This window comes from Aquarana catesbeiana, linkage group LG09, assembly GCF_042186555.1.
Source record: "Aquarana catesbeiana isolate 2022-GZ linkage group LG09, ASM4218655v1, whole genome shotgun sequence".
NCBI classification, from domain to species: Eukaryota; Metazoa; Chordata; class Amphibia; order Anura; family Ranidae; genus Aquarana; species Aquarana catesbeiana.
In genome coordinates, this window is record NC_133332.1 from 249,042,237 (window position 1) to 249,064,525 (window position 22,289).

The window sequence follows — 22,289 nt, forward strand, 5'->3', positions numbered from 1 at the left end:
GGGTCAAAAATGACCAAAATCGCAGCACCGGCCCTATTAGCCCAAAACGGGTCAAAAATGACCAAAATCGCACCATCGGCCCTTTTAGCCCAAAGCGGGTCAAAAAATACCAAAATCGCACCCCTTTAGCCCTGTTAGTCGAAAACGGGTAAAAAATGACCAAAATCGCACCCCCGGCCCTTTTAGCCGAAAATGGGTCAAAAATGACCAAAATAGCACCACCGGCCCTTTTAGCCCAAAATGGGTCAAAAATTACCAAAATCGCACCCCCGAACCTTTTAGCCGAAAATGGGTCAAAAATGACCAAAATCGCACCCCCGGCCCTTTTACCCAAAACGGGTCAAAAATGACAAAAATCGCACCCCCGGCCCTTTTAGCCCTAAACGGGTGAAAAATGACCAAAATCGCACCCCCGGCCCTTTTAGCCCAAAACGGGTGAAAAATGACCAACATCGCACCCCGGCCCTTTTAGCCCAAACCTTGTCAAAAATGACCAAAATCGCACCCCGGCCCTTTTAGCCCAAAGCGGGTCAAAAATGACCAAAATCGCTCCCCCGGCCCTTTTACCTCAAAGCGGGTCAAAAATGACCAAAATCGCACCCCCGGCCCGTTTAGCCCAAAGCGGGTCAAAAATGACCAAAATCGCACCCCCGGCCCTTTTAGCCCAAAGCGGGTAAAAAATGTCCAAAATCGCACCCCCGGCCCTTTTAGCCCAAAGCGGGTCAAAAATGACCAAAATCGCATCCCCCGGCCCTTTTAGCCCAAAATGGGTAAAATATGACCAAAATCGCTCCACCTTCCCTTTTAGCCCAAAATGGGTCCAAAATGTCCAAAATCGCACCCCCGGACCTTTTCGCCAAAAATGGTTCAAAAATTACCAAAATTGCACCCCAGAACCTTTTAGCCCAAAACGGGTGAAAAATGACCAAAATTGCACCCCCGGCCCTTTTAGCCCAAAGCGGGTCAAAAATGACCAAAATCGCCCCGCCGGCCCTTTTAGCCCAAAGCGGGTCAAAAATGACCAAATTCGCACCGCCAGCCCATTTAGCCCAAAGCGGGTCAAAAATGACCAAAATCGCACCCCCGGCCCTTTTACCCGAAAACGGGTCAAAAATTACCAAAATCGCAGCACCGGCCCTTTTAGCCCAAAACGGGTCAAAAATGACCAAAATCGCACCCCTGGACGTTTTAGCCCAAAACGGGTGAAAAATGACCAAAATCGCACCCCCGGCCCTATTAGCCCAAAACGGGTCAAAAATGACCAAAATCGCACCCCCGGCCCTTTTAGCCCAAAGCGGGTCAAAAATTACCAAAATCGCACCCCTTTAGCCCTGTTAGTCGAAAACGGGTAAAAAATGACCAAAATCGCACCCCCGGCCCTTTTAGCCGAAAACGGGTCAAAAATGACCAAAATCGCACCACCGGCCCTTTTAGCCCAAAATGGGTCAAAAATTACCAAAATCGCACCCCCGAACCTTTTAGCCGAAAATGGGTCAAAAATGACCAAAATCGCACCCCCGGCCCTTTTACCCAAAACGGGTCAAAAATGACAAAAAAATCGCACCCCCGGCCCTTTTAGCCCAAAACGGGTGAAAAATGACCAACATCGCACCCCGGCCCTTTTAGCCCAAAGCTTGTCAAAAATGACCAAAATCGCACTCCCGGCCCTTTTAGCCCAAAGCGGGTCAAAAATGACCAAAATCGCACCCCCGGCCCTTTTAGCCCAAAGCGGGTCAAAAATGACCAAAATCGCACCCCCGGCCCTTTTAGCCCAAAGCGGGTCAAAAATGACCAAAATCGCACCCCCGGCCCTTTTAGCCCAAAGCGGGTCAAAAATGACCTGATTCGCACCGCCGGCCCATTTAGCCCAAAGCGGGTCAAAAATGACCAAAATCGCACCCCCGGCCCTTTTAGCCGAAAATGGGTCAAAAATGACCAAAATCGCAGCACCGGCCCTTTTAGCCCAAAACGGGTCAAAAATGACCAAAATCGCACCACCGGCCCTATTAGCCGAAAATGGGTCAAAAATGACCAAAATCGCACCCCCGGCCCTTTTACCCAAAACGGGTCAAAAATGACAAAAATCGCACCCCCGGCCCTTTTAGCCCAAAACGGGTGAAAAATGACCAAAATCGCACCCCCGGCCCTTTTAGCCCAAAACGGGTGAAAAATGACCAACATCGCACCCCGGCCCTTTTAGCCCAAAGCTTGTCAAAAATGACCAAAATCGCACCCCCGGCCCTTTTAGCCCAAAGCGGGTAAAAAATGACCAAAATCGCACCCCCGGCCCTTTTAGCCCAAAACGGGTCAAAAATGACCAAAATCGCTCCCCCGGCCCTTTTAGCCCAAAGCGGGTCAAAAATGACCAAAATCGCACCCCGGCCCTTTTAGCCCAAAGCGGGTCAAAAATGACCAAAATCGCTCCCCCGGCCCTTTTACCTCAAAGCGGGTCAAAAATGACCAAAATCGCACCCCCGGCCCTTTTAGCCCAAAGCGGGTCAAAAATGACCAAAATCGCACCCCTGCCCTTTTAGCCCAAAGCGGGTCAAAAATGACCAAAATCGCACCCCCGGCCCTTTTAGCCAAAAGCGGGTCAAAAATGACCAAAATCGCACCCCCGAACCTTTTAGCCCAAAGCGGGTCAAAAATGACCAATATCGCACCCCCGGCCCTTTTAGCCCAAAGCGGGTCAAGAATGACCAAAATCGCACCCCTGGCCCTTTTAGCCCAAAGCGGGTCAAAAATTACCAAAATCGCATCCCCGGCCCTTTTAGTCAAAAACGGGTAAAAAATGACCAAAATTGCACCCCTGGCCTTTTTAGCCCAAAATGGGTAAAATATGACCAAAATCGCTCCACCTTCCCTTTTAGCCCAAAATGAGTCCAAAATGTCCAAAATCGCACCCCCGGACCTTTTCGCCAAAAATGGTTCAAAAATTACCAAAATTGCACCCCCGAACCTTTTAGCCCAAAACGGGTGAAAAATGACCAAAATCGCACCCCCGGCCCTTTTAGCCCAAAGCGGGTCAAGAATGACCAAAATCGCACCCCTGGCCCTTTTAGCCCAAAGCGGGTCAAAAATTACCAAAATCGCATCCCCGGCCCTTTTAGTCAAAAACGGGTAAAAAATGACCAAAATTGCACCCCTGGCCTTTTTAGCCCAAAATGGGTAAAATATGACCAAAATCGCTCCACCTTCCCTTTTAGCCCAAAATGAGTCCAAAATGTCCAAAATCGCACCCCCGGACCTTTTCGCCAAAAATGGTTCAAAAATTACCAAAATTGCACCCCCGAACCTTTTAGCCCAAAACGGGTGAAAAATGACCAAAATCGCACCCCCGGCCCTTTTAGCCCAAAGCGGGTCAAAAATGACCAAAATCGCACCCCCGGCCCTTTTAGCCCAAAGCGGGTCAAAAATGACCTGATTCGCACCGCCGGCCCATTTAGCCCAAAGCGGGTCAAAAATGACCAAAATCGCACCCCCGGCCCTTTTAGCCGAAAACGGGTAAAAAATGACCAAAATCGCAGCACCGGCCCTTTTAGCCCAAAACGGGTCAAAAATGACCAAAATCGCACCACCGGCCCTTTTAGCCCAAAATGGATCAAAAATTACCAAAATCGAACCCCCGGACCTTTTCGCCAAAAATGGGTCAAAAATTACCAAAATCGCACCCCCGAACCTTTTAGCCGAAAATGGGTCAAAAATGACCAAAATCGCACCCCCGGCCCTTTTAGCCCAAAACGGGTCAAAAATGACAAAAATCGCACCCCCGGCCCTTTTAGCCCAAAACGGGTGAAAAATGACCAAAATCGCACCCCCGGCCCTTTTAGCCCAAAATGGGTGAAAAATGACCAACATCGCACCCCGGCCCTTTTAGCCCAAAGCTTGTCAAAAATGACCAAAATCGCACCCCCGGCCCTTTTAGCCCAAAGCGGGTCAAAAATGACCAAAATCGCACCCCCGGCCCATTTAGCCCAAAGCGGGTCAAAAATGACCAAAATCGCACCCCCGGCCCTTTTAGCCGAAAACGGGTCAAAAATGACCAAACTCGCACCCCCGGCCCTTTTAGCCCAAAGCGGGTCAAAAATTACCAAAATCGCATCCCCGGCCCTTTTAGTCGAAAACGGGTAAAAAATGACCAAAATCGCACCCCCGGCCCTTTTAGCCCAAAATGGGTAAAATATGACCAAAATCGCTCCACCTTCCCTTTTAGCCCAAAATGGGTCCAAAATGTCCAAAATCGCACCCCCGGACCTTTTCGCCAAAAATGGTTCAAAAATTACCAAAATTGCACCCCAGAACCTTTTAGCCCAAAACGGGTGAAAAATGACCAAAATTGCACCCCCGGCCCTTTTAGCCCAAAGCGGGTCAAAAATGACCAAAATCGCCCCGCCGGCCCTTTTAGCCCAAAGCGGGTCAAAAATGACCAAATTCGCACCGCCAGCCCATTTAGCCCAAAGCGGGTCAAAAATGACCAAAATCGCACCCCCGGCCCTTTTACCCGAAAACGGGTCAAAAATTACCAAAATCGCAGCACCGGCCCTTTTAGCCCAAAACGGGTCAAAAATGACCAAAATCGCACCCCTGGACCTTTTAGCCCAAAACGGGTGAAAAATGACCAAAATCGCACCCCCGGCCCTATTAGCCCAAAACGGGTCAAAAATGACCAAAATCGCACCCCCGGCCCTTTTAGCCCAAAGCGGGTCAAAAATTACCAAAATTGCACCCCTTTAGCCCTGTTAGTCGAAAACGGGTAAAAAATGACCAAAATCGCACCCCCGGCCCTTTTAGCCGAAAACGGGTCAAAAATGACCAAAATCGCACCACCGGCCCTTTTAGCCCAAAACGGGTCAAAAATGACAAAAATCGCACCCCCGGCCCTTTTAGCCCAAAACGGGTGAAAAATGAACAACATCGCACCCCGGCCCTTTTAGCCCAAAGCTTGTCAAAAATGACCAAAATCGCACCCCCGGCCCTTTTAGCCCAAAGCGGGTAAAAAATGACCAAAATCGCACCCCCGGCCCTTTTAGCCGAAAACGGGTCAAAAATTACCAAAATCGCACCCCCGGCCCTTTTAGCCCAAAACGGGTCAAAAATGACCAAAATCGCTCCCCCGGCCCTTTTAGCCCAAAGCGGGTCAAAAATGACCAAAATCGCACCCCGGCCCTTTTAGCCCAAAGCGGGTCAAAAATGACCAAAATCGCTCCCCCGGCCCTTTTACCTCAAAGCGGGTCAAAAATGACCAAAATCGCACCCCCGGCCCTTTTAGCCCAAAGCGGGTCAAAAATGACCAAAATCGCACCCCTGCCCTTTTAGCCCAAAGCGGGTCAAAAATGACCAAAATCGCACCCCCGGACCTTTTAGCCAAAAGCGGGTCAAAAATGACCAAAATCGCACCCCCGGACCTTTTAGCCCAAAGCGGGTCAAAAATGACCAATATCGCACCCCCGGCCCTTTTAGCCCAAAGCGGGTCAAGAATGACCAAAATCGCACCCCTGGCCCTTTTAGCCCAAAGCGGGTCAAAAATTACCAAAATCGCATCCCCGGCCCTTTTAGTCAAAAACGGGTAAAAAAATGACCAAAATCGCACCCCTGGCCCTTTTAGCCCAAAATGGGTAAAATATGACCAAAATCGCTCCACCTTCCCTTTTAGCCCAAAATGAGTCCAAAATGTCCAAAATCGCACCCCCGGACCTTTTCGCCAAAAATGGTTCAAAAATTACCAAAATTGCACCCCCGAACCTTTTAGCCCAAAACGGGTGAAAAATGACCAAAATCGCACCCCCGGCCCTTTTAGCCCAAAGCGGGTCAAAAATGACCAAAATCGCACCCCCGGCCCTTTTAGCCCAAAGCGGGTCAAAAATGACCTGATTCGCACCGCCGGCCCATTTAGCCCAAAGCGGGTCAAAAATGACCAAAATCGCACCCCCGGCCCTTTTAGCCGAAAACGGGTAAAAAATGACCAAAATCGCAGCACCGGCCCTTTTAGCCCAAAACGGGTCAAAAATGACCAAAATCGCACCACCGGCCCTTTTAGCCCAAAATGGATCAAAAATTATCAAAATCGCACCCCCGGCCCTTTTAGCCCAAAGCGGGTCAAAAATGACCAAAATCGATCCCCCGGCCCTTTTACCTCAAAGCGGGTCAAAAATGACCAAAATCGCACCCCCGAACCTTTTCGCCAAAAATGGTTCAAAAAGTACCAAAATTGCACCCCCGAACCTTTTAGCCCAAAACGGATGAAAAATGACCAAAATTGCACCCCGGCCCATTTAGCCCAAAGCGGGTCAAAAATGACCAAAATCGCACCCCCGGCCCTTTTAGCCCAAAACGGGTCAAAAATGACCAAAATCGCACCCCCGGCCCTTTTAGCCCAAAATGGGTAAAAAAATGACCAAAATCGCACCCCTGGACCTTTTCACCAAAAATGGGTCAAAAATGACCAAAATCGAACCCCCGGACCTTTTCACCAAAAATGGGTCAAAAATGACCAAAATCGCACCCCCGGCCCTTTTAGCCCAAAGCTTGTCAAAAATGACCAAAATCGCACCCCCGGCCCTTTTAGCCAAAAGCGGGTCAAAAATGACCAAAATCGCACCCCCGGCCCTTTTAGCCAAAAGCGGGTCAAAAATGACCAAAAATCGCACCCCCGGCCCTTTTACCCAAAACGGGTCAAAAATGACAAAAAATCGCACCCCCGGCCCTTTTAGCCCAAAACGGGTGAAAAATGACCAAAATCGCACCCCCGGCCCTTTTAGCCCAAAGCGGGTCAAAAATTACCAAAATCGCACCCCTTTAGCCCTGTTAGTCGAAAACGGGTAAAAAATGACCAAAATCGCACCCCCGGCCCTTTTAGCCGAAAACGGGTCAAAAATGACCAAAATCGCACCACCGGCCCTTTTAGCCCAAAATGGGTCAAAAATTACCAAAATCGCACCCCCGAACCTTTTAGCCCAAAACGGGTGAAAAATGACCAAAATCGCACCCCCGGCCCTTTTAGCCCAAAACGGGTGAAAAATGACCAACATCGCACCCCGGACCTTTTAGCCCAAAGCTTGTCAAAAATGACCAAAATCGCACCCCGGCCCTTTTAGCCCAAAGCGGGTCAAAAATGACCAAAATCGCTCCCCCGGCCCTTTTACCTCAAAGCGGGTCAAAAATGACCAAAATCGCACCCCCGGCCCGTTTAGCCCAAAGCGGGTCAAAAATGACCAAAATCGCACCCCCGGCCCTTTTAGCCCAAAGCGGGTCAAAAATGACCAAAATCGCACCCCTGGCCCTTTTAGCCCAAAGCGGGTCAAAAATTACCAAAATCGCATCCCCGGCCCTTTTAGTCGAAAACGGGTAAAAAATGACCAAAATCGCACCCCCGGCCCTTTTAGCCCAAAATGGGTAAAATATGACCAAAATCGCTCCACCTTCCCTTTTAGCCCAAAATGGGTCCAAAATGTCCAAAATCGCACCCCCGGACCTTTTCGCCAAAAATGGTTCAAAAATTACCAAAATTGCACCCCAGAACCTTTTAGCCCAAAACGGGTGAAAAATGACCAAAATTGCACCCCCGGCCCTTTTAGCCCAAAGCGGGTCAAAAATGACCAAAATCGCCGCGCCGGCCCTTTTAGCCCAAAGCGGGTCAAAAATGACCAAATTCGCACCGCCAGCCCATTTAGCCCAAAGCGGGTCAAAAATGACCAAAATCACACCCTCGGCCCTTTTACCCGAAAACGGGTCAAAAATGACCAAAATCGCAGCACCGGCCCTTTTAGCCCAAAACGGGTCAAAAATGACCAAAATCGCACCCCTGGACCTTTTAGCCCAAAACGGGTGAAAAATGACCAAAATCGCACCCCCGGCCCTATTAGCCCAAAACGGGTCAAAAATGACCAAATTCGCACCCCCGGCCCTTTTAGCCCAAAGCGGGTCAAAAATTACCAAAATTGCACCCCCGAACCTTTTAGCCGAAAATGGGTCAAAAATTACCAAAATCGCACCCCCGGCCCTTTTACCCAAAACGGGTCAAAAATGACAAAAAATCGCACCCCCGGCCCTTTTAGCCCAAAACGGGTGAAAAATGACCAACATCGCACCCCGGCCCTTTTAGCCCAAAGCTTGTCAAAAATGACCAAAATCGCACCCCCGGCCCTTTTAGCCCAAAGCGGGTCAAAAATGACCAAAATCGCACCCCCGGCCCTTTTAGCCCAAAGCGGGTCAAAAATGACCAAAATCGCACCCCCGGCCCTTTTAGCCCAAAGCGGGTCAAAAATGACCAAAATCGCACCCCCGGCCCTTTTAGCCGAAAACTTGTCAAAAATTACCAAAATCGCACCCCCGGCCCTTTTAGCCCAAAACGGGTCAAAAATGACCAAAATCGCTCCCCCGGCCCTTTTAGCCCAAAGCGGGTCAAAAATGACCAAAATCGCACCCCGGCCCTTTTAGCCCAAAGCGGGTCAAAAATGACCAAAATCGCTCCCCCGGCCCTTTTACCTCAAAGCGGGTCAAAAATGACAAAAATCGCACCCCCGGCCCTTTTAGCCCAAAGCGGGTCAAAAATGACCAAAAACGCACCCCGGCCCTTTTAGCCCAAAGCGGGTCAAAAATGACCAAAATCGCACCCCTGGCCCTTTTAGCCCAAAACGGGTGAAAAATGACCAAAATCGCACCCCTTTAGCCCTGTTAGTCGAAAACGGGTAAAAAATGACCAAAATCGCACCCCCGGCCCTTTTACCCGAAAACGGGTCAAAAATGACCAAAATCGCAGCACCGGCCCTATTAGCCCAAAACGGGTCAAAAATGACCAAAATCGCACCATCGGCCCTTTTAGCCCAAAGCGGGTCAAAAAATACCAAAATCGCACCCCTTTAGCCCTGTTAGTCGAAAACGGGTAAAAAATGACCAAAATCGCACCCCCGGCCCTTTTAGCCGAAAATGGGTCATTAAATGACCAAAATCGCACCACCGGCCCTTTTAGCCCAAAATGGGTCAAAAATTACCAAAATCGCACCCCCGAACCTTTTAGCCGAAAATGGGTCAAAAATGACCAAAATCGCACCCCCGGCCCTTTTACCCAAAACGGGTCAAAAATGACAAAAATCGCACCCCCGGCCCTTTTAGCCCTAAACGGGTGAAAAATGACCAAAATCGCACCCCCGGCCCTTTTAGCCCAAAACGGGTGAAAAATGACCAACATCGCACCCCGGCCCTTTTAGCCCAAACCTTGTCAAAAATGACCAAAATCGCACCCCGGCCCTTTTAGCCCAAAGCGGGTCAAAAATGACCAAAATCGCTCCCCCGGCCCTTTTACCTCAAAGCGGGTCAAAAATGACCAAAATCGCACCCCCGGCCCGTTTAGCCCAAAGCGGGTCAAAAATGACCAAAATCGCACCCCCGGCCCTTTTAGCCCAAAGCGGGTAAAAATTGTCCAAAATCGCACCCCCGGCCCTTTTAGCCCAAAGCGGGTCAAAAATGACCAAAATCGCACCCCCGGCCCTTTTAGCCCAAAGCGGGTCAAAAATGACCAAAATCGCACCCCTGGCCCTTTTAGCCCAAAGCGGGTCAAAAATTACCAAAATCGCATCCCCGGCCCTTTTAGTCGAAAACGGGTAAAAAATGACCAAAATCGCACCCCCGGCCCTTTTAGCCCAAAATGGGTAAAATATGACCAAAATCGCTCCACCTTCCCTTTTAGCCCAAAATGGGTCCAAAATGTCCAAAATCGCACCCCCGGACCTTTTCGCCAAAAATGGTTCAAAAATTACCAAAATTGCACCCCAGAACCTTTTAGCCCAAAACGGGTGAAAAATGACCAAAATTGCACCCCCGGCCCTTTTAGCCCAAAGCGGGTCAAAAATGACCAAAATCGCCCCGCCGGCCCTTTTAGCCCAAAGCGGGTCAAAAATGACCAAATTCGCACCGCCAGCCCATTTAGCCCAAAGCGGGTCAAAAATGACCAAAATCGCACCCCCGGCCCTTTTACCCGAAAACGGGTCAAAAATTACCAAAATCGCAGCACCGGCCCTTTTAGCCCAAAACGGGTCAAAAATGACCAAAATCGCACCCCTGGACCTTTTAGCCCAAAACGGGTGAAAAATGACCAAAATCGCACCCCCGGCCCTATTAGCCCAAAACGGGTCAAAAATGACCAAAATCGCACCCCCGGCCCTTTTAGCCCAAAGCGGGTCAAAAATTACCAAAATCGCACCCCTTTAGCCCTGTTAGTCGAAAACGGGTAAAAAATGACCAAAATCGCACCCCCGGCCCTTTTAGCCGAAAACGGGTCAAAAATGACCAAAATCGCACCACCGGCCCTTTTAGCCCAAAATGGGTCAAAAATTACCAAAATCGCACCCCCGAACCTTTTAGCCGAAAATGGGTCAAAAATGACCAAAATCGCACCCCCGGCCCTTTTACCCAAAACGGGTCAAAAATGACAAAAAATCGCACCCCCGGCCCTTTTAGCCCAAAATGGGTGAAAAATGACCAACATCGCACCCCGGCCCTTTTAGCCCAAAGCTTGTCAAAAATGACCAAAATCGCACTCCCGGCCCTTTTAGCCCAAAGCGGGTCAAAAATGACCAAAATCGCACCCCCGGCCCTTTTAGCCCAAAGCGGGTCAAAAATGACCAAAATCGCACCCCCGGCCCTTTTAGCCCAAAGCGGGTCAAAAATGACCAAAATCGCACCCCCGGCCCTTTTAGCCCAAAGCGGGTCAAAAATGACCTGATTCGCACCGCCGGCCCATTTAGCCCAAAGCGGGTCAAAAATGACCAAAATCGCACCCCCGGCCCTTTTAGCCGAAAATGGGTCAAAAATGACCAAAATCGCAGCACCGGCCCTTTTAGCCCAAAACGGGTCAAAAATGACCAAAATCGCACCACCGGCCCTATTAGCCGAAAATGGGTCAAAAATGACCAAAATCGCACCCCCGGCCCTTTTACCCAAAACGGGTCAAAAATGACAAAAATCGCACCCCCGGCCCTTTTAGCCCAAAACGGGTGAAAAATGACCAAAATCGCACCCCCGGCCCTTTTAGCCCAAAACGGGTGAAAAATGACCAACATCGCACCCCGGCCCTTTTAGCCCAAAGCTTGTCAAAAATGACCAAAATCGCACCCCCGGCCCTTTTAGCCCAAAGCGGGTAAAAAATGACCAAAATCGCACCCCCGGCCCTTTTAGCCCAAAACGGGTCAAAAATGACCAAAATCGCTCCCCCGGCCCTTTTAGCCCAAAGCGGGTCAAAAATGACCAAAATCGCACCCCGGCCCTTTTAGCCCAAAGCGGGTCAAAAATGACCAAAATCGCTCCCCCGGCCCTTTTACCTCAAAGCGGGTCAAAAATGACCAAAATCGCACCCCCGGCCCTTTTAGCCCAAAGCGGGTCAAAAATGACCAAAATCGCACCCCTGCCCTTTTAGCCCAAAGCGGGTCAAAAATGACCAAAATCGCACCCCCGGCCCTTTTAGCCAAAAGCGGGTCAAAAATGACCAAAATCGCACCCCCGAACCTTTTAGCCCAAAGCGGGTCAAAAATGACCAATATCGCACCCCCGGCCCTTTTAGCCCAAAGCGGGTCAAGAATGACCAAAATCGCACCCCTGGCCCTTTTAGCCCAAAGCGGGTCAAAAATTACCAAAATCGCATCCCCGGCCCTTTTAGTCAAAAACGGGTAAAAAATGACCAAAATTGCACCCCTGGCCCTTTTATCCCAAAATGGGTAAAATATGACCAAAATCGCTCCACCTTCCCTTTTAGCCCAAAATGAGTCCAAAATGTCCAAAATCGCACCCCCGGACCTTTTCGCCAAAAATGGTTCAAAAATTACCAAAATTGCACCCCCCGAACCTTTTAGCCCAAAACGGGTGAAAAATGACCAAAATCGCACCCCCGGCCCTTTTAGCCCAAAGCGGGTCAAAAATGACCAAAATCGCACCCCCGGCCCTTTTAGCCCAAAGCGGGTCAAAAATGACCTGATTCGCACCGCCGGCCCATTTAGCCCAAAGCGGGTCAAAAATGACCAAAATCGCACCCCCGGCCCTTTTAGCCGAAAACGGGTAAAAAATGACCAAAATCGCAGCACCGGCCCTTTTAACCCAAAACGGGTCAAAAATGACCAAAATCGCACCACCGGCCCTTTTAGCCCAAAATGGATCAAAAATTACCAAAATCGAACCCCCGGACCTTTTCGCCAAAAATGGGTCAAAAATTACCAAAATCGCACCCCCGAACCTTTTAGCCGAAAATGGGTCAAAAATGACCAAAATCGCACCCCCGGCCCTTTTAGCCCAAAACGGGTCAAAAATGACAAAAATCGCACCCCCGGCCCTTTTAGCCCAAAACGGGTGAAAAATGACCAAAATCGCACCCCCGGCCCTTTTAGCCCAAAATGGGTGAAAAATGACCAACATCGCACCCCGGCCCTTTTAGCCCAAAGCTTGTCAAAAATGACCAAAATCGCACCCCCGGCCCTTTTAGCCCAAAGCGGGTCAAAAATGACCAAAATCGCACCCCCGGCCCATTTAGCCCAAAGCGGGTCAAAAATGACCAAAATCGCACCCCCGGCCCTTTTAGCCGAAAACGGGTCAAAAATGACCAAACTCGCACCCCCGGCCCTTTTAGCCCAAAGCGGGTCAAAAATTACCAAAATCGCATCCCCGGCCCTTTTAGTCGAAAACGGGTAAAAAATGACCAAAATCGCACCCCCGGCCCTTTTAGCCCAAAATGGGTAAAATATGACCAAAATCGCTCCACCTTCCCTTTTAGCCCAAAATGGGTCCAAAATGTCCAAAATCGCACCCCCGGACCTTTTCGCCAAAAATGGTTCAAAAATTACCAAAATTGCACCCCAGAACCTTTTAGCCCAAAACGGGTGAAAAATGACCAAAATTGCACCCCCGGCCCTTTTAGCCCAAAGCGGGTCAAAAATGACCAAAATCGCCCCGCCGGCCCTTTTAGCCCAAAGCGGGTCAAAAATGACCAAATTCGCACCGCCAGCCCATTTAGCCCAAAGCGGGTCAAAAATGACCAAAATCGCACCCCCGGCCCTTTTACCCGAAAACGGGTCAAAAATGACCAAAATCGCAGCACCGGCCCTTTTAGCCCAAAACGGGTCAAAAATGACCAAAATCGCACCCCTGGACCTTTTAGCCCAAAACGGGTGAAAAATGACCAAAATCGCACCCCCGGCCCTATTAGCCCAAAACGGGTCAAAAATGACCAAAATCGCACCCCCGGCCCTTTTAGCCCAAAGCGGGTCAAAAATTACCAAAATTGCACCCCTTTAGCCCTGTTAGTCGAAAACGGGTAAAAAATGACCAAAATCGCACCCCCGGCCCTTTTAGCCGAAAACGGGTCAAAAATGACCAAAATCGCACCACCGGCCCTTTTAGCCCAAAATGGGTCAAAAATTACCAAAATCGCACCCCCGAACCTTTTAGCCGAAAATGGGTCAAAAATGACCAAAATCGCACCCCCGGCCCCTTTACCCAAAACGGGTCAAAAATGACAAAAAAACGCACCCCCGGCCCTTTTAGCCCAAAACGGGTGAAAAATGACCAACATCGCACCCCGGCCCTTTTAGCCCAAAGCTTGTCAAAAATGACCAAAATCGCACTCCCGGCCCTTTTAGCCCAAAGCGGGTCAAAAATGACCAAAATCGCACCCCCGGCCCTTTTAGCCCAAAGCGGGTCAAAAATGACCAAAATCGCACCCCCGGCCCTTTTAGCCCAAAGCGGGTCAAAAATGACCAAAATCGCACCCCCGGCCCTTTTAGCCCAAAGCGGGTCAAAAATGACCTGATTCGCACCGCCGGCCCATTTAGCCCAAAGTGGGTCAAAAATGACCAAAATCGCACCCCCGGCCCTTTTAGCCGAAAACGGGTCAAAAATGACCAAAATCGCAGCACCGGCCCTTTTAGCCCAAAACGGGTCAAAAATGACCAAAATCGCACCACCGGCCCTATTAGCCGAAAATGGGTCAAAAATGACCAAAATCGCACCCCCGGCCCTTTTACCCAAAACGGGTCAAAAATGACAAAAATCGCACCCCCGGCCCTTTTAGCCCAAAACGGGTGAAAAATGAACAACATCGCACCCCGGCCCTTTTAGCCCAAAGCTTGTCAAAAATGACCAAAATCGCACCCCCGGCCCTTTTAGCCGAAAACGGGTAAAAAATGACCAAAATCGCAGCACCGGCCCTTTTAGCCCAAAACGGGTCAAAAATGACCAAAATCGCACCACCGGCCCTTTTAGCCCAAAATGGATCAAAAATTATCAAAATCGCACCCCCGGCCCTTTTAGCCCAAAGCGGGTCAAAAATGACCAAAATCGATCCCCCGGCCCTTTTACCTCAAAGCGGGTCAAAAATGACCAAAATCGCATCCCCGAACCTTTTCGCCAAAAATGGTTCAAAAAGTACCAAAATTGCACCCCCGAACCTTTTAGCCCAAAACGGATGAAAAATGACCAAAATTGCACCCCGGCCCATTTAGCCCAAAGCGGGTCAAAAATGACCAAAATCGCACCCCCGGCCCTTTTAGCCCAAAACGGGTCAAAAATGACCAAAATCGCACCCCCGGCCCTTTTAGCCCAAAATGGGTAAAAAAATGACCAAAATCGCACCCCTGGACCTTTTCACCAAAAATGGGTCAAAAATGACCAAAATCGAACCCCCGGACCTTTTCACCAAAAATGGGTCAAAAATGACCAAAATCGCACCCCCGGCCCTTTTAGCCCAAAGCTTGTCAAAAATGACCAAAATCGCACCCCCGGCCCTTTTAGCCAAAAGCGGGTCAAAAATGACCAAAATCGCACCCCCGGCCCTTTTAGCCAAAAGCGGGTCAAAAATGACCAAAAATCGCACCCCCGGCCCTTTTACCCAAAACGGGTCAAAAATGACAAAAAATCGCACCCCCGGCCCTTTTAGCCCAAAACGGGTGAAAAATGACCAACATCGCACCCCGGCCCTTTTAGCCCAAAGCTTGTCAAAAATGACCAAAATCGCACCCCCGGCCCTTTTAGCCCAAAGCGGGTCAAAAATGACCAAAATCGCACCCCCGGCCCTTTTAGCCCAAAGCGGGTCAAAAATGACCAAAATCGCACCCCCGGCCCTTTTAGCCCAAAGCGGGTCAAAAATGACCAAAATCGCACCCCCGGCCCTTTTAGCCGAAAACGGGTAAAAAATTACCAAAATCGCACCCCCGGCCCTTTTAGCCCAAAACGGGTCAAAAATGACCAAAATCGCTCCCCCGGCCCTTTTAGCCCAAAGCGGGTCAAAAATGACCAAAATCGCACCCCCGGCCCTTTTAGCCGAAAACGGGTCAAAAATTACCAAAATCGCACCCCCGGCCCTTTTAGCCCAAAACGGGTCAAAAATGACCAAAATCGCTCCCCCGGCCCTTTTAGCCCAAAGCGGGTCAAAAATGACCAAAATCGCACCCCGGCCCTTTTAGTCAAAAACGCGTAAAAAATGACCAAAATCGCACCCCTGGCCCTTTTAGCCCAAAATGGGTAAAATATGACCAAAATCGCTCCACCTTCCCTTTTAGCCCAAAATGAGTCCAAAATGTCCAAATTCGCACCCCCGGACCTTTTCGCCAAAAATGGTTCAAAAATTACCAAAATTGCACCCCCGAACCTTTTAGCCCAAAACGGGTGAAAATGACCAAAATCGCACCCCCGGCCCTTTTAACCCAAAGCGGGTCAAAAATGACCAAAATCGCACCCCCGGCCCTTTTAGCCCAAAGCGGGTCAAAAATGACCTGATTCGCACCGCCGGCCCATTTAGCCCAAAGCGGGTCAAAAATGACCAAAATCGCACCCCCGGCCCTTTTAGCCGAAAACGGGTCAAAAATGACCAAAATCGCAGCACCGGCCCTTTTAGCCCAAAACGGGTCAAAAATGACCAAAATCGCACCACCGGCCCTATTAGCCGAAAATGGGTCAAAAATGACCAAAATCGCACCCCCGGCCCTTTTACCCAAAACGGGTCAAAAATGACAAAAATCGCACCCCCGGCCCTTTTAGCCCAAAACGGGTGAAAAATGACCAAAATCGCACCCCCGGCCCTTTTAGCCCAAAGCGGGTCAAAAATGACCAAAATCGCACCCCCGGCCCTTTTAGCCGAAAACGGGTCAAAAATTACCAAAATCGCACCCCCGGCCCTTTTAGCCCAAAACGGGTCAAAAATGACCAAAATCGCTCCCCCGGCCCTTTTAGCCCAAAGCGGGTCAAAAATGACCAAAATCGCACCCCGGCCCTTTTAGCCCAAAGCGGGTCAAAAATGACCAAAATCGCTCCCCCGGCCCTTTTACCTCAAAGCGGGTCAAAAATGACCAAAATCGCACTCCCGGCCCTTTTAGCCCAAAGCGGGTCAAAAATGACCAAAATCGCACCCCCGGCCCTTTTAGCCAAAAGCGGGTCAAAAATGACCAAAATCGCACCCCCGGCCCTTTTAGCCCAAAGCGGGTCAAAAATGACCAATATCGCACCCCCGGCCCTTTTAGCCCAAAGCGGGTCAAGAATGACCAAAATCGCACCCCTGGCCCTTTTAGCCCAAAGCGGGTCAAAAATGACCAAAATCGCATCCCCGGCCCTTTTAGTCAAAAACGGGTAAAAAATGACCAAAATCGCACCCCTGGCCCTTTTAGCCCAAAATGGGTAAAATATGACCAAAATCGCTCCACCTTCCCTTTTAGCCCAAAATGAGTCCAAAATGTCCAAAATCGCACCCCCGGACCTTTTCGCCAAAAATGGTTCAAAAATTACCAAAATTGCACCCCCGAACCTTTTAGCCCAAAACGGGTGAAAAATGACCAAAATCGCACCCCCGGCCCTTTTAGCCCAAAGCGGGTCAAAAATGACCAAAATCGCACCCCCGGCCCTTTTAGCCCAAAGCGGGTCAAAAATGACCTGATTCGCACCGCCGGCCCATTTAGCCCAAAGCGGGTCAAAAATGACCAAAATCGCACCCCTTGCCCTTTTAGCCGAAAACGGGTAAAAAAATGACCAAAATCGCACCACCGGCCCTTTTAGCCCAAAATGGATCAAAAATTACCAAAATCGAACCCCCGGACCTTTTCACCAAAAATGGGTCAAAAATTACCAAAATCGCACCCCCGAACCTTTTAGCCGAAAATGGGTCAAAAATGACCAAAATCGCACCCCCGGCCCTTTTAGCCCAAAACGGGTCAAAAATGACAAAAATCGCACCCCCGGCCCTTTTAGCCCAAAATGGGTGAAAAATGACCAACATCGCACCCCGGCCCTTTTAGCCCAAAGCTTGTCAAAAATGACCAAAATCGCACCCCCGGCCCTTTTAGCCCAAAGCGGGTCAAAAATGACCAAAATCGCACCCCCGGCCCATTTAGCCCAAAGCGGGTCAAAAATGACCAAAATCGCACCCCCGGCCCTTTTAGCCGAAAACGGGTCAAAAATTACCAAAATCGCACCCCCGGCCCTTTTAGCCCAAAGCGGGTCAAAAATGACCAAAATCGATCCCCCGGCCCTTTTACCTCAAAGCGGGTCAAAAATGACCAAAATCGCACCCCCGAACCTTTTCGCCAAAAATGGTTCAAAAAGTACCAAAATTGCACCCCCGAACCTTTTAGCCCAAAACGGATGAAAAATGACCAAAATTGCACCCCGGCCCATTTAGCCCAAAGCGGGTCAAAAATGACCAAAATCGCACCCCCGGCCCTTTTAGCCCAAAACGGGTCAAAAATGACCAAAATCGCACCCCCGGCCCTTTTAGCCCAAAATGGGTAAAAAAATGACCAAAATCGCACCCCTGGACCTTTTCACCAAAAATGGGTCAAAAATGACCAAAATCGAACCCCCGGACCTTTTCACCAAAAATGGGTCAAAAATGACCAAAATCGCACCCCCGGCCCTTTTAGCCCAAAGCTTGTCAAAAATGACCAAAATCGCACCCCCGGCCCTTTTAGCCAAAAGCGGGTCAAAAATGACCAAAATCGCACCCCCGGCCCTTTTAGCCAAAAGCGGGTCAAAAATGACCAAAAATCGCACCCCCGGCCCTTTTAGCCCAAAGCGGGTCAAAAATGACCAAAATCGCACCCCCGGCGCTTTTAGCCCAAAGCGGGTCAAAAATGACCAAAATCGCACCCCCGGCCCTTTTAGCCAAAAGCGGATCAAAAATGACCAAAATCGCACCCCCGGCCCTTTTAGCCCAAAATGGGTAAAAAATGACCAAAATCGCACCCCCGGACCTTTTCGCCAAAAATGGGTCAAAAATTACCAAAATCGCACCCCCGAACCTTTTAGCCCAAAATGGGTAAAAAATGACCAAAACCGCACCCCCGGCCCTTTTAGCCCAAAATGGGTCAAAAATGACCAAAATCGCACCCCCGGCCCTTTTAGCCCACAACGGGTGAAAAATGACCAAAATCGCACCCCCGGCCCTTTTAGCCCCAAATCGGGTCAAAAATGACCAAAATCGCACCCCCGGCCCTTATAGCCCAAAACGGGTCAAAAATGACCAAAAATCGCACCCCCGGCCCTTTTAGCCCGAAACGGGTCAAAAATGACCAAAATCGCACCCCCGGGCCTTTTAGCCCAAAGCGGGTCAACAATGACCAAAATCGCACCCCCAGCCCGTTTAGCCCAAAGCGGGTCAAAAATGACCAAAATCGCACCCCCGGCCCTTTTAGCCCGAAATGGGTAAAAAATGACCAAAATCGCATCTCCGGCCCTTTTAGTCGAAAACGGGTAAAAAATGACTAAAATCGCACCCCCGGCCCTTTTAGCCCAAAATGGGTAAAATATGACCAAAATCGCTCCACCTTCCCTTTTAGCCCAAAATGGGTCCAAAATGACCAAAATCGCACCCCCGAACCTTTTCGCCAAAAATGGTTCAAAAATTACCAAAATTGCACCCCCGAACCTTTTAGCCCAATACGGGTGAAAAATGACCAAAATTGCACCCCGGCCCATTTAGCCCAAAGCGGGTCAAAAATGACCAAAATCGCACCCCCGGCCCTTTTAGCCCAAAACGAGTCAAAAATGACCAAAATCGCACCCCCGGCCCTTTTAGCCCAAAATGGGTAAAAAAATGACCAAAATCGCACCCCTGGACCTTTTCGCCAAAAATGGGTCAAAAATTACCAAAATCGAACCCCCGGACCTTTTCACCAAAAATGGGTCAAAAATGACCAAAATCGCACCCCCGGCCCTTTTAGCCCAAAGCTTGTCAAAAATGACCAAAATCGCACCCCCAGCCCTTTTAGCCAAAAGCGGGTCAAAAATGACCAAAATCGCACCCCCGGCCCTTTTAGCCAAAAGCGGGTCAAAAATGACCAAAATCGCACCCCCGGCCCTTTTAGCCCAAAGCGGGTCAAAAATGACCAAAATCGCTCCCCCGGCCCTTTTAGCCCAAAGCGGGTCAAAAATGAGCAAAATCGCACCCCCGGCCCTTTTAGCCCAAAGCGGGTCAAAAATGACCAAAATCGCACCCCCGGCCCTTTTAGCCCAAAATGGGTAAAAAATGACCAAAATCGAACCCCCGGACCTTTTCACCAAAAATGGGTCAAAAATGACCAAAATCGCACCCCCGGCCCTTTTAGCCCAAAGCTTGTCAAAAATGACCAAAATCGCACCCCCGGCCCTTTTAGCCAAAAGCGGGTCAAAAATGACCAAAATCGCACCCCCGGCCCTTTTAGCCCAAAGCGGGTCAAAAATGACCAAAATCGCACCCCCGGCGCTTTTAGCCCAAAGCGGGTCAAAAATGACCAAAATAGCAACCCCGGCCCTTTTAACCCAAAGCGGGTCAAAAATGACCAAAATCGCACCCCCGGCCCTTTTAGCCCAAAATGGGTAAAAAATGACCAAAATCGCACCCCCGGACCTTTTCACCAAAAATGGGTCAAAAATTACCAAAATCGCACCCCCGGCCCTTTTAGCCGAAAACGGGTCAAAAATGACCAAAATCGCACCCCTGGCCCTTTTAGCCCAAAACGGGTGAAAAATGACCAAAATCGCACCCCCAGGCCCTTTTAGCCGAAAACGGGTCAAAAATGACCAAATTCGCACCCCCGGCCCTTTTAGGCCAAAATGTGTCAAAAATGACCAAAATCACAATCCCGGCCCTTTTAGCCCAAAATGGGTCAAAAATGACCAAAATCGCACCCCCCGGCCCTTTTAGCCCAAATGGGGTCAAAAATGACCAAAATCGCACCCTCGGCCCTTTTAGCCAAAAACGGGTGAAAAATTACCAAAATCGCACCCCCAGCCCTTTTAGCCCAAAACAGATGAAAAACTACCAAAATCGCACCCCCGGCCATTTTAGCCCAAAACGGGTAAAAAATGACCAAAATCGCACCCCCGGCCCTTCTAGCCCAAAACGGGTGAAAAACGACCAAAATCTTACCCCCAGGCCCTTTTAGCCGAAAACGGGTCAAAAATGACCAAAATCGCACCCCCGGCCCTTTTAGCCCAAAATGTGTCAAAAATGACCAAAATCACAATCCCGGCCCTTTTAGCCCAAAATGGGTAAAAAATGACCAAAATCGCACCCCCCGGCCCTTTATCCCAAAACGGGTAAAAAATGACCAAAATCGCACCCTCGGCCCTTTTAGCCCAAAACGGGTGAAAAATGACCAAAATCGCACCCCCAGCCCTTTTAGCCCAAAACGGATGAAAAATGACCAAAATCGCACCCCCGGCCCTTTTAGCCCAAAACGGGTAAAAAATGACCAAAATCGCACCTCCAGGCTCTTTTAGCCCAAAATGGGTCAAAAATGACCAAAATCGCACCCCCGCCCCTTTTAGCCCAAAACGGGTTAAAAATGACCAAAATCGCACCCCCGGCCCTTTTAGCCCAAAATGGGTGAAAAATGACCAAAATCGCACCCCCGGCCCTTTTAGCCCAAAACGGGTGAAAAATGACCAAAATCGCACCCCCGACCCTTTTAGCCCAAAACGGGTGAAAAACGACCAAAATCTTACCCCCAGGCCCTTTTAGCCGAAAACGGGTCAAAAATGACCAAAATCGCACCCCCAGCCCTTTTAGCCCAAAATGTGTCAAAAATTACCAAAATCACAATCTCGGCCCTTTTAGTCCAAAATGTGTCAAAAATGACCAAAATCGCACCCCCGGCCCATTTAGCCGAAAACGGGTGAAAAATGACCAAAATCGCACCCCCGGCCCTTTTAGCCAAAAACGGGTCAAAAATGACCAAAATTGCACCCCCGGCCCGTTTAGTCCAAAACGGGTGAAAAATGACCAAAATCGCACCCCTGGCCCTTTTAGCCCAAAAATGCTCCAAAATAACAAAAATTGCATTCCCGGCCCTTTTAGCCGAAAGCGGGTCAAAAATGACCAAAATCTTACCCCCCGGCCCTTTTAGCCGAAAACGGGTCAAAAATGACCAAAATCTTACCCCCCGGCCCTTTTAGCCCAAAATGTGTCAAAAATGACCAAAATCGCACCCCCCGGCCCTTTTAGCCCAAAAATGCTCCAAAATAACAAAAATTGCATTCCCGGCCCTTTTAGCCGAAAGCGGGTCAAAAATGACCAAAATTGCACCCCCGGCCCTTTTAGCCCAAAACGGGTCAAAAATGACAAAAATCGCACCCCGGCCCTTTTAGCCCAAAAATGCTCCAAAATAACAAAAATCGCACTCCTGGCCCTTTTAGCCCAATACAGGTGAAAAATGACCAAGATCACACCCCTGACCTTTTTAGCCAAAACCGGTGAAAAATGACCAAAATCACACCCCCGGCCCTTTTAGCCCAAAACGGGTAAAAAATGAACAAAAACGCACCCCCGGCCCTTTTAGCCCAAAGCGGGTCAAAAATGACCAAAATCACACCCCGGCCCTTTTAGGTCAAAGCGGATCAAAAATGACCCAAATCGCACCCCCGGCCCTTTTAGCCCAAAACGGGTCAAAAATGACCAAAATCGCACCCCCCGGACCTTTTAGCCCAAAATGGGTGAAAAATGACCAAAATCGCACCCCCGGCCCTTTTAGCCCAAAAAGGGTTAAAAATGACCAAAATCGCACCCCGGCCCTTTTAGCCCAAAACAGGTAAAAAATGACAAAAATCGCACCCCCGGACCTTTTAGCCCAAAACGGCTCAAAAATGACCAAAATCGCACCCCCGGCCCTTTTAGCAGAAAACGGGTGAAAAATGACCAAAGTTTCACCCCCGGCCCTTTTAGCCCAAAACAGGTGAAAAATTACCAAAATCGCACCCCCGGCCCTTTTAGCCCAAAACGGGTGAAAAATGACCAAAATCGCACCCCCGGCCCTTTTAGCCCAAAACTGGTTAAAAATGACCAAAAT